Source organism: Eriocheir sinensis, chromosome 8 (assembly GCF_024679095.1).
Source record: "Eriocheir sinensis breed Jianghai 21 chromosome 8, ASM2467909v1, whole genome shotgun sequence".
Taxonomy (NCBI): domain Eukaryota; kingdom Metazoa; phylum Arthropoda; class Malacostraca; order Decapoda; family Varunidae; genus Eriocheir; species Eriocheir sinensis.
In genome coordinates, this window is record NC_066516.1 from 23639718 (window position 1) to 23648692 (window position 8975).

Here is an 8975-nt window from a genome sequence, read left to right on the forward strand (position 1 = left end):
CATACATTAGCAACAGAGGCGCCCCCACAATACCTTAGGGAAGTGAGGGTCTCCTACTATAGAACTTGGACGTATATATTTGGTAGGTCTTAACACAGTGATATTTTTTGCTGCTGGTTATAACATGGAAAGATAGGAAGCAAACATCGTGGATTAGAAATACTACAGAACTTGGACCTATATATTTGGTAGGTCTTAACACAGTGATATTTTTTGCTGCTGGTTATAACATGGAAAGGAAGGCAGCAAACATCGTGGATTAGGGAACAAAGAGAGGTTGGAAAATAAACTTAGGCAGGTCATATCAGACGTATGACTGACAATAACTGGACGAGCAACCTAGCAGAGTGGCAACCCAGAAACTGTAGGTTAGGGCGAACAGAGGATTAGGTGGAGAGATGAAACTGAAGCATTTGTCGCAACAGGAAGGAGTAGCTTGACATCAGACAAGAGAGAGATGGAGGGCATTGGGAAAGACCTTAATCCAACATTAGACTATAGACCAGTAGTAGTAGGGACTGTTGAAGATGATGATGATGATGATGATGATGACTTTTTTTTTACAGCAAAGGAGTCAGTTTAAGGGCATAAAAAAAGGAAACAAATATGAATGAAAAACCCGCTACTCACTGCTTCCAAAAAGAGTTAGAGGAGTGGCCGAAAGATAGGTCAATTTCGGGAGGAGAGGTGTCCTAATGATGAAGATGATGATGGTGATGATGATGATGACCTAACTGACCCCGAAACACACAATAATATAACATAGTAACACATTAAAATCACTCTTCCTTCATTTTCGCCATCCAAAGAAAAATAATTGAGAAAACTTTTATTTTGGAGAAGTGCTTTTGGAACATTTTTCTGCCGCTTTCCCCTTGAGCAGCACCCTTTACTATAAAAACAACAACGAAAAGAGAGTTATCAAAATATGCACAACCCGAAACGATGAAGGAGGAAAACGTGACGTGGTATAAAGGGGGAAAGGAGGTAGGCGTCATGTGGTAAAGGGGAGAGAGAGCCGCGGAAGGCCATAAAAAAAAAAAAAAAAACACGAAACGCACAAAGAGCCTTGGAGGTGCGTAAAACATCCACCCGAGGGAGCCTGCATGCACTCGTCTTCTTCAGCGTTTCGGTACCTTAGTTCGCCGGTTTAAAAGCCTCTCGTAGACCTTACTAGGGTTTTCACGGCCCGTTTTGTGATCCGCGTGATAGTTGTACCCGACTTCTGCATCTTGAGCTGGAAAATCGCCAATGAAGACAAGGTTAATCTTCTCAACGGCCTTAGGACACTTCTACTCAATTCAGTTAAAATAAAATTAAGTTTCTAAAAATTAACTAAAACACATAACTAATAAATGTTCCCGGCCTCTTGAATATGGACCCTGGAGCCTCGCTAAGCATGGGAGTCACGCACGCACGGGGGAAAGAGGAAGAGGGGAGGAACACAAAGGAACACAAAGGAAGAACAAACAACAGCAGAGGAGGAGAATCAAGGAGAAAGGAGTCGAGTATGCCATTTATCGCTTGCAGGGGTAAAGGATAAGCACTGGTGGCAGAAAGACCTTTAAGTGTCCCGTCGTTTATCCTTCGAGACAAGGCCCCGAGCACCAGTCCCGGAGGCCGCCGATGACGCTGGTTGGCCACGCAAATATCACCGCCAATCAAAATACGTCGGTCACCCCTAATTCGTTGAGGGTAAACTGGCCTAAGGTTTTGTTGCACTCTTGCCCAATTACCTCCGTACGGTTAAGTGGGGGTCACTGTTGGTCTTCCTGGTGAAACGCGAGGGAAAAACTATGATTTGTCCCCGTCAATCAGAGTGAACTGGATACTCTCACCCCGGCAGCGTGAAAGGTGCTGTGTCTGAGGTGGTGTTTTTGCATGGCGTGGTGTGTGTGTGTTCTTGGCCAACTCCCTGCTCCTTACGGTTATATGGTGGTCTTGATATTAATTAATCTTCCTGCTGAGTGTTTGTATGATAGAGAGATATCGTGACTTTTGCTTCAACTCACGAGCTTAATATTAAACTTGGTGTTACGAAATTTATCCTTCAGATGTTCCTAGGGAGATGTTATTTATGTATGTATGTTTGGGAAAGATTATTATTATTATTGTTGTTGTTAGTATCATTATTATTATTATTATTATTATTATTATTATTATTATTATTATTATTATTATTATTATTATTATTATTATTATTATTATTATTATTATCATTACTAGTCTTCCACAGCACGCCCTTTGCTTCCCTTCCGTTTCTCCCTCAGCTTCCCGTACATATAAGGTTGTACCATAAGAGTCTTACAATAAAAGGCCTTAAAATTGGAGAATAAAATATTTTCGTTTTTTTTTTTTTTTTTTTTTTTGGCCTTCCGCGGCTCTCTTTCCCCTTTACCACATGATGCCTACCTCCTTTCCCCCTTCATACCACGTCACGTTTTCCTCCTCTCCTCCTTTCTTTTCATTCTCCCTTCCGCCACTAACACCCCAACACGTCTCTATCAAGTTGTATGCAATAATTTTCCTTTCCTCCCTTATACCGCATCACGTCTTCCTCCTCTTCTCCTTTCGTTTCATCCTCCCCCCTGCCACAAACACCCCCCACGTCTGTATTAAGTCGTCTGCAATAATATAACAACACAGGACTAAAATAGGATCAAACTTTGGCCTCTCACAACAAGTCTCCTCTGTTTACACGCGCCGCAGTCCCGTTGGTGGCCAAGGAAAAAAATAGTACGGTTGAGTCTCCTCTTTGCTCTTCGATAACTCACCCAGCACCTTTTTTTTTGTCTCTGTTCTTCATGCGACTGCTTTCTATACCATAATCTTTGGGTGCATGTATTTTTTTTGTGTGTGTATAATTATGTATGTATGTATGTATATGTGTACGTATGTATGTATGTATGTACGTATGAATGTATGTATTTTCGTGAGTCAGGGATAATTTGAGGCGGTGGGAAGATGTCACGACCCATTGATCCCTGTGTCTCCCTTGGGCGGTGATCATATGTTTCCTGCATTCCCCGCCGCGCACACCCTCGCGGCGCCGGCAAAAAGTTCAGTGTTCCTCCGGGTCACGCGGCGTCCGTTATGGAAACTGGCGTGGCGGCTGTGCGGACTGCAGGTGCCAGATGGCCTTAGCGCCGCATGCTGGACAAGAAAGGAAAACAGAAAGCCTCAAAGATACATACAAAGGAAATGTTGTTTTTTCTCTCTAATTTCGTGAAACTGAAAGGTCGGGGCGGGGAAGGCGGTGACCTTATGGCTGCGTGAGGGATGGGGGAGGGAGGGAAGCAGGATGGCGTGATGTGGAAAGGGAGGAAGAGAGTGGCAAAGGGCCAATAAACCACAGGAAAATATATTAGCCTTTCCATTTTAGCCCTTCCTTTGACGCGCCGCCGTGGTGTAGTGGATAGCCCGCCAAGCCACGAGTCAGCTGGCCAGTTTTTAATTCCCGGCCCGGGCTGTAGACGCGCACCCCGCCCACTTGCTCGTGCTTCCGGTTTGAGCTGCTCGATTAATGAGAACACGGGGTAACCTGGGGAAGGGAAACTGAGGTAACCCGGATGTCACACTTACCGGATATCAAACTTGCACCCATCCATCTGTCCATACATTCATACATACATACGTATATACACACATACTACATACATGCATACGTACATAAATTGATACACACGCATATTCATTCATAGAGACACAGACAGACAGACAGACAGACAGACAGACAGACAGACAGATAGACATAAATGAAAAAAATCGCCGCAGAATCAATGTAGCAATCATATATACAAAAAAAAAATGAGTTGCATGAGTTATCGGGAAAAAAACCAGAGGGGATTATACCTTTTTTTTTTCTTCTTTTTGGGTGTTAACAACGGGATTGCAACGCCTACATATAGAGAGAGAAGACCTGTCGTTGAAGGCCGATAGAAGAAATATAGCTACAAGGCCGTGAATATACGAATCAAAAGGTCCTTAATAGTTACTGGAACGATCTGGCTGCGGGGACAGGTAAAAAATGCACAGGAAATAGATCAAATTACAATTGAAGTAGACGGACATAACCAAAGAGAGAAAGAAGACAATGGAAGCTTAATGAGGTCAGTTAGGAAATAGTTAATATAAAAGAAAAGGGTATTGCAGGTGTAGGATATAAAGAAAAGTTAGATTGAGAAAGACAAATACACATTGACTTAGAAAAATAGGGTGATTGATAGAGATACAGATAAACACATAAGTAGACTGACAAAGAGATAGATGGATGGAGAGATAGATAGACAGATATATAGAAAGAAAGAGAGAAAGAAAGAAAGAAAGAAAGAGGGAGAAAGAAAGAAATGGAGAAAGAAAGAAAGAAAGAAAAAAAGAAAAAAGGATAGAAGATAAAAAGAAAGAGAGGAAGGAAGAAAGAAGGAAAGAAAGAAAGTTAGAGAGAAAGAAAGATAGAAAGAAAGAAAAAGGAAGAAAGAAAGAAAGATAGAAAGAAAGAAAGAAGGAAAGAAAAGAGGGATAAATAGAAAAAGAAAAAGAAGGAAGAGAAAGAAAATGAGATAGATAGATAGATAGATAGATAAAAAAACAATAAAACCTAATTTCACAATACATTATGGCCTAACATACTTTCCCTCAACCTAACCTTACCTCACCGAGCATAATCTCCCTCACTTATTGATCTCACCTCATCTCACCTCAACCTAACCAACATCTGTTTCTCCCGACCTTTCCCCGATCTTCCTTCCATGACCGCCGTCACTTATTTCAAAACCTGCAACTCATGGAGGAACACATCAAGGACAGTTTTTATTTCTTCTCCCGGCTGTTTCTTTCTTGTGCCTGTCTGCCTATTGCTCCATCCGGGGAACCTCGAGAGAAACACTTTCCTTGTCACAATGGGGAAACCAGCTGCAGGTGTTGTGAACCAGGGAAGGAGTATTCGTATTTATTACTTCTCCCGGCTGTTTCTTTCTTGTGTTTGTCTGTCTGCCTATTGCACCATCCGGGGAACCTCGAGAGAAACACTTTCCTTGTCACAATGGCAAAACCAGGTGCAGGTGTTGTGAATTATTAATAGAAATCAAGTATCCTCATTCTCATTCGCGCACAGAACATCCGAAAACTTCCTGTGTTTCCCTCTTTCTTTCTTACTTCTCATATTTCTTTTTTATTATATGTTCCTTATCTTTAGTCGTCTGTTTTACTATTCATTTACTTATTATTTCGCTCTTATTATAAAGATAATTGAGTAGAAAATGTCCGGAGGGGGAAATGTCCAGAAGGGAATATGTCCAGGGCGGGAACATGTTCGGCACCCACTGCTACTACTGCCATTACTTCTACTACTACTACTAACACTACAACTACTACTACTACTACTACTACTACTACTACTACTACTACTACTACTACTATACTACTGGAGAAGGAAAGGATGTAAGTCTCTCTCTCTCTCTCTCTCTCTCTCTCTCTCTCTCTCTCTCTCTCTCTCTCTCTCTCTCTCTCTCTCTCTCTCTCTCTCTCTCTCTCTCTCTCTCTCTCTCTCTCTCTCTCTCTCTCTCTCTCTCTCTCTCTCTCTCTCTCTCTCTCTCTCTCTCTCTCTCTCTCTCTCTCTCTCTCTCTCTCTCTGTTAAAAGTTCGGGGAAGCTTAACCTATGTTCTCATTTATTTCTTCAGGTCTGTGATGGTTTGTACACATTGGGTTGCTTAAAGCACTCGCATTTCATATAATGATTAAAAGTTGCGTGTATATGATGCCCTCTTATAGCTTAAAACTCACACCCACTAAAGATACACAAGCCAGGACACGTTTTACTTCACCAACCAACCCTTTACCGATGCATATTCGTAAGAGCATCCTCGTAATGCAAGGAAACACGAGGCGGATAACCACTCCTCCCTCCAGCACGCAGCACGCCGCCTCGGGCCCGGTAGTTGCACAGAAAATTGGTATTCTGAGGTCTTTTATGATTTTTGGTGACAAATCTATTATGATGAATTACTTTAACTCTTTTATACTTCCTGGTCTGGAGTACTGATCCCCAGTTTGGTCATCAGCTGAAAACTCTCGTCTTAGATTATTGGATAAAAACTTGCGTGCAGTTAATTTCTTATTCCTGACTGAACAACTCAAAACACTTCAAAAAAACAACAAAAATAGCATCACCATCACCACTACCGCCACGACCATCACCACCACCGCCGCCATCACAAAAAACAACAACAATAACCCGCGTCCGTCACACCTTGGGAACTTTTTTAACTACTCATTTTCCCGCCGCGCTCAGAGTTCCCCGCACCGCAAGGCCGTTCATTATTCTCTTCACCACACACGCCGCCCCTTCCAAGGCTGCCCCGTGACCTACCCTCAAGAGACACCAAAGTCATTCTATCTATCTACGTTTCAATCTTCATATGATACCTTTTTTTACCTTTTACAGTAATTACGTGGCAGTGGAATGTAGGGATAATGAGGTCCCTATATGTGTTTTATTCTACCTATCCTTAAGAGACGGGAAAGAAGGCATGCTATCTATCCCAATCTCAGTCTCCGTATGGTGCCTTTTTTACCCTCTACAGTAATTACGTGGGAGAGGAATGTAAGGGTAGTGAAGCGAGGTGAGGTGCATTAGCTGAATAGGGAAGTATACTGTGAATGTCTACCGATCTGTGTTCTATTCTGCCTGTCCTTAACCCGGTAGCAACGACGGGCCAAATTTGTGGTTTTACCGTGTACCAGCGACGGGCCACATTTTCGTCGTGATATAAACCCCCAAAAGAGATGATGTATAAACTGATCACAAATGCGTTGATATATATTATGAAATGGTTTGCGAGAGTGATGATTTTTTCTCATTAATTAGAGGAGCCTTTAAGAAACATGATCCCCGCAGCTACCAGGTTAAGAAACGGGAAACAAGGAAGTCTGTCTATCTCCATTTCAATCTCCATATATTCCTCCTCTCTTTTTGTCCTCTACAGTAATTACGAGGGAGAGGAATGGGTGGGTAGTGAGGCGTAGTGAGGTAAGTTGGTTGAATAGGGAAGTGTACTGTGACATTCTATCTATCTAAGTTTCGTTCTTTGTCTCCCTTTTTTTATAGTAATTACGTGGGAGTGGAGTGGAAGGGCAGCGAGGCGAGGTCCGGTAAGTTAGTTTGAATAGGGAAGTAGGCTGTGACATTCTACCTATCTAAGTTTCGTTCTTTGTTCCCCTTTTTTTATACACGCCGCTAGTGATCACCTGGACGAGGGAGGAATGGAAGGGCAGTCCGGCGAGGTGTGGTAAACAGGGCGAATAGAGAAACACACTGTGACATTTTACTTATCTCCGTTTCTCTGTAAACCATTTTTTGTTGCGTCGAGGGATTACATGTTAGAGGTATGCAGACTGCTACACTACCGGTGGCCTATGTCTGTCCCTTCCCTATCCTAGTAGGGCGAAGGAGACGTGGGGGAAGTCTAATGAGCGGAACAGTTAACCTTTTACACGACACACACGTCACTTACAGCTTCAAGGCGTAAACAAACACCCACTTGCTGATATTCCGTATAGGTCATCTCTCTCTCTCTCTCTCTCTCTCTCTCTCTCTCTCTCTCTGACTCACTCAAGCGCACTAAAAAGGTGGCATTCCGTTCTACTTGATCAGTGCTTTAAATCAACGATCTGTAACTCTATTTGGAATCTTGCAAACATTTGATCTACACACACACACACACACACACACACACACACACACACACACACTCTCTCTCTCTCCAGTAGCTTCGAACAATGCCCTCACTTCCGTCTTTTCATTACATACGCCATGCACGAAACAGTCCCGCTGGCGAGATGTGACACTGTGTAGCTGCGGGAAGTGTGAATGGAAGAGGGAGGAAAGAAGTGGCTGGGCGGATGTTAAAGAGAGATTTGACTAATTAAGAAGATGGTAGTAATTGTTAGTTAAGATATACAGAGGTGACTTGAAAAAATGCAGTTATATAGTTGACTAATTAATTGATGAGAAGTAAGAAGGATTGGTCGAGGGTAAAGCAGATATGGATGATTAATATGACAGTAATTGTGATGGTAGCCAAACAGGGGTGACGATGGGAAAACACACCGATAGCTAAGTAGTAATAATTGATGGAATATAAGAACATAAGAACATAGGGAGACTGCAAGACCCCTAATGGCCTACACGGGGCAGCTCCAGATTCCCCCCCACCAAGAGGAAAAATATAGCAGACAGACCAGGAAAACAAAATTGACTGATGGATAAATGAAGACAGATATAAACAGATAGCTATACAGATACTGATATGGAGTAGTGATAAAGTGAGAGAGGAAATTGAGTACAGATATCAAGGAAAGAGAGAACAACAACAGAAGAGATAAATAAGATAACATGTGGAAATAGGAGGAGAGGAGATGCTCGCTTGGGCAGGAACGAGTGTAGGTTCAGATCTTTGGGAGGGAGAAGGAGTATAAGAAGCGCCTTGCAGATGGTGCTAAACGGACTGATATATAGTAAGATGAGGCTGGGCGGTCTAGTAGGCTTGCAGAAGAAGGCTGGAGTTAACGTCTGATCAAAGCGATTAGGTCTAACTTACGACTGGGCGAGGGAGGAGGATGAGACAATAAGCTGGGTAAGGGAGAGCGGGGCGGCGTAACTGGTGCTTGGAAGAGGAAGAAGAGGAGAGAAGGAGGGGGAGAACATTGTGTGAGATGAAAAGGAAAGTAGGAGAACACCGTAGGATGAGAAGGAAAGGATATAGGAGGAGGAAACTGAAGGGAAGAGAAGGGAAGAGAAGGAAAGGAGGAGGAGGAGAGAGGTAAGGAGGGAGATCGTGCAAGTTATACGAACAGAAGACGGTGACGAGGTAAATGTCGACGAAGAGAGAAGAAAACACGGTAAGGACAAGAAGAAAGAAGACAAGAGAGTGTGATTTGTACGGAAAGAATGCCATCAAGAACCACCTAGCCTAAG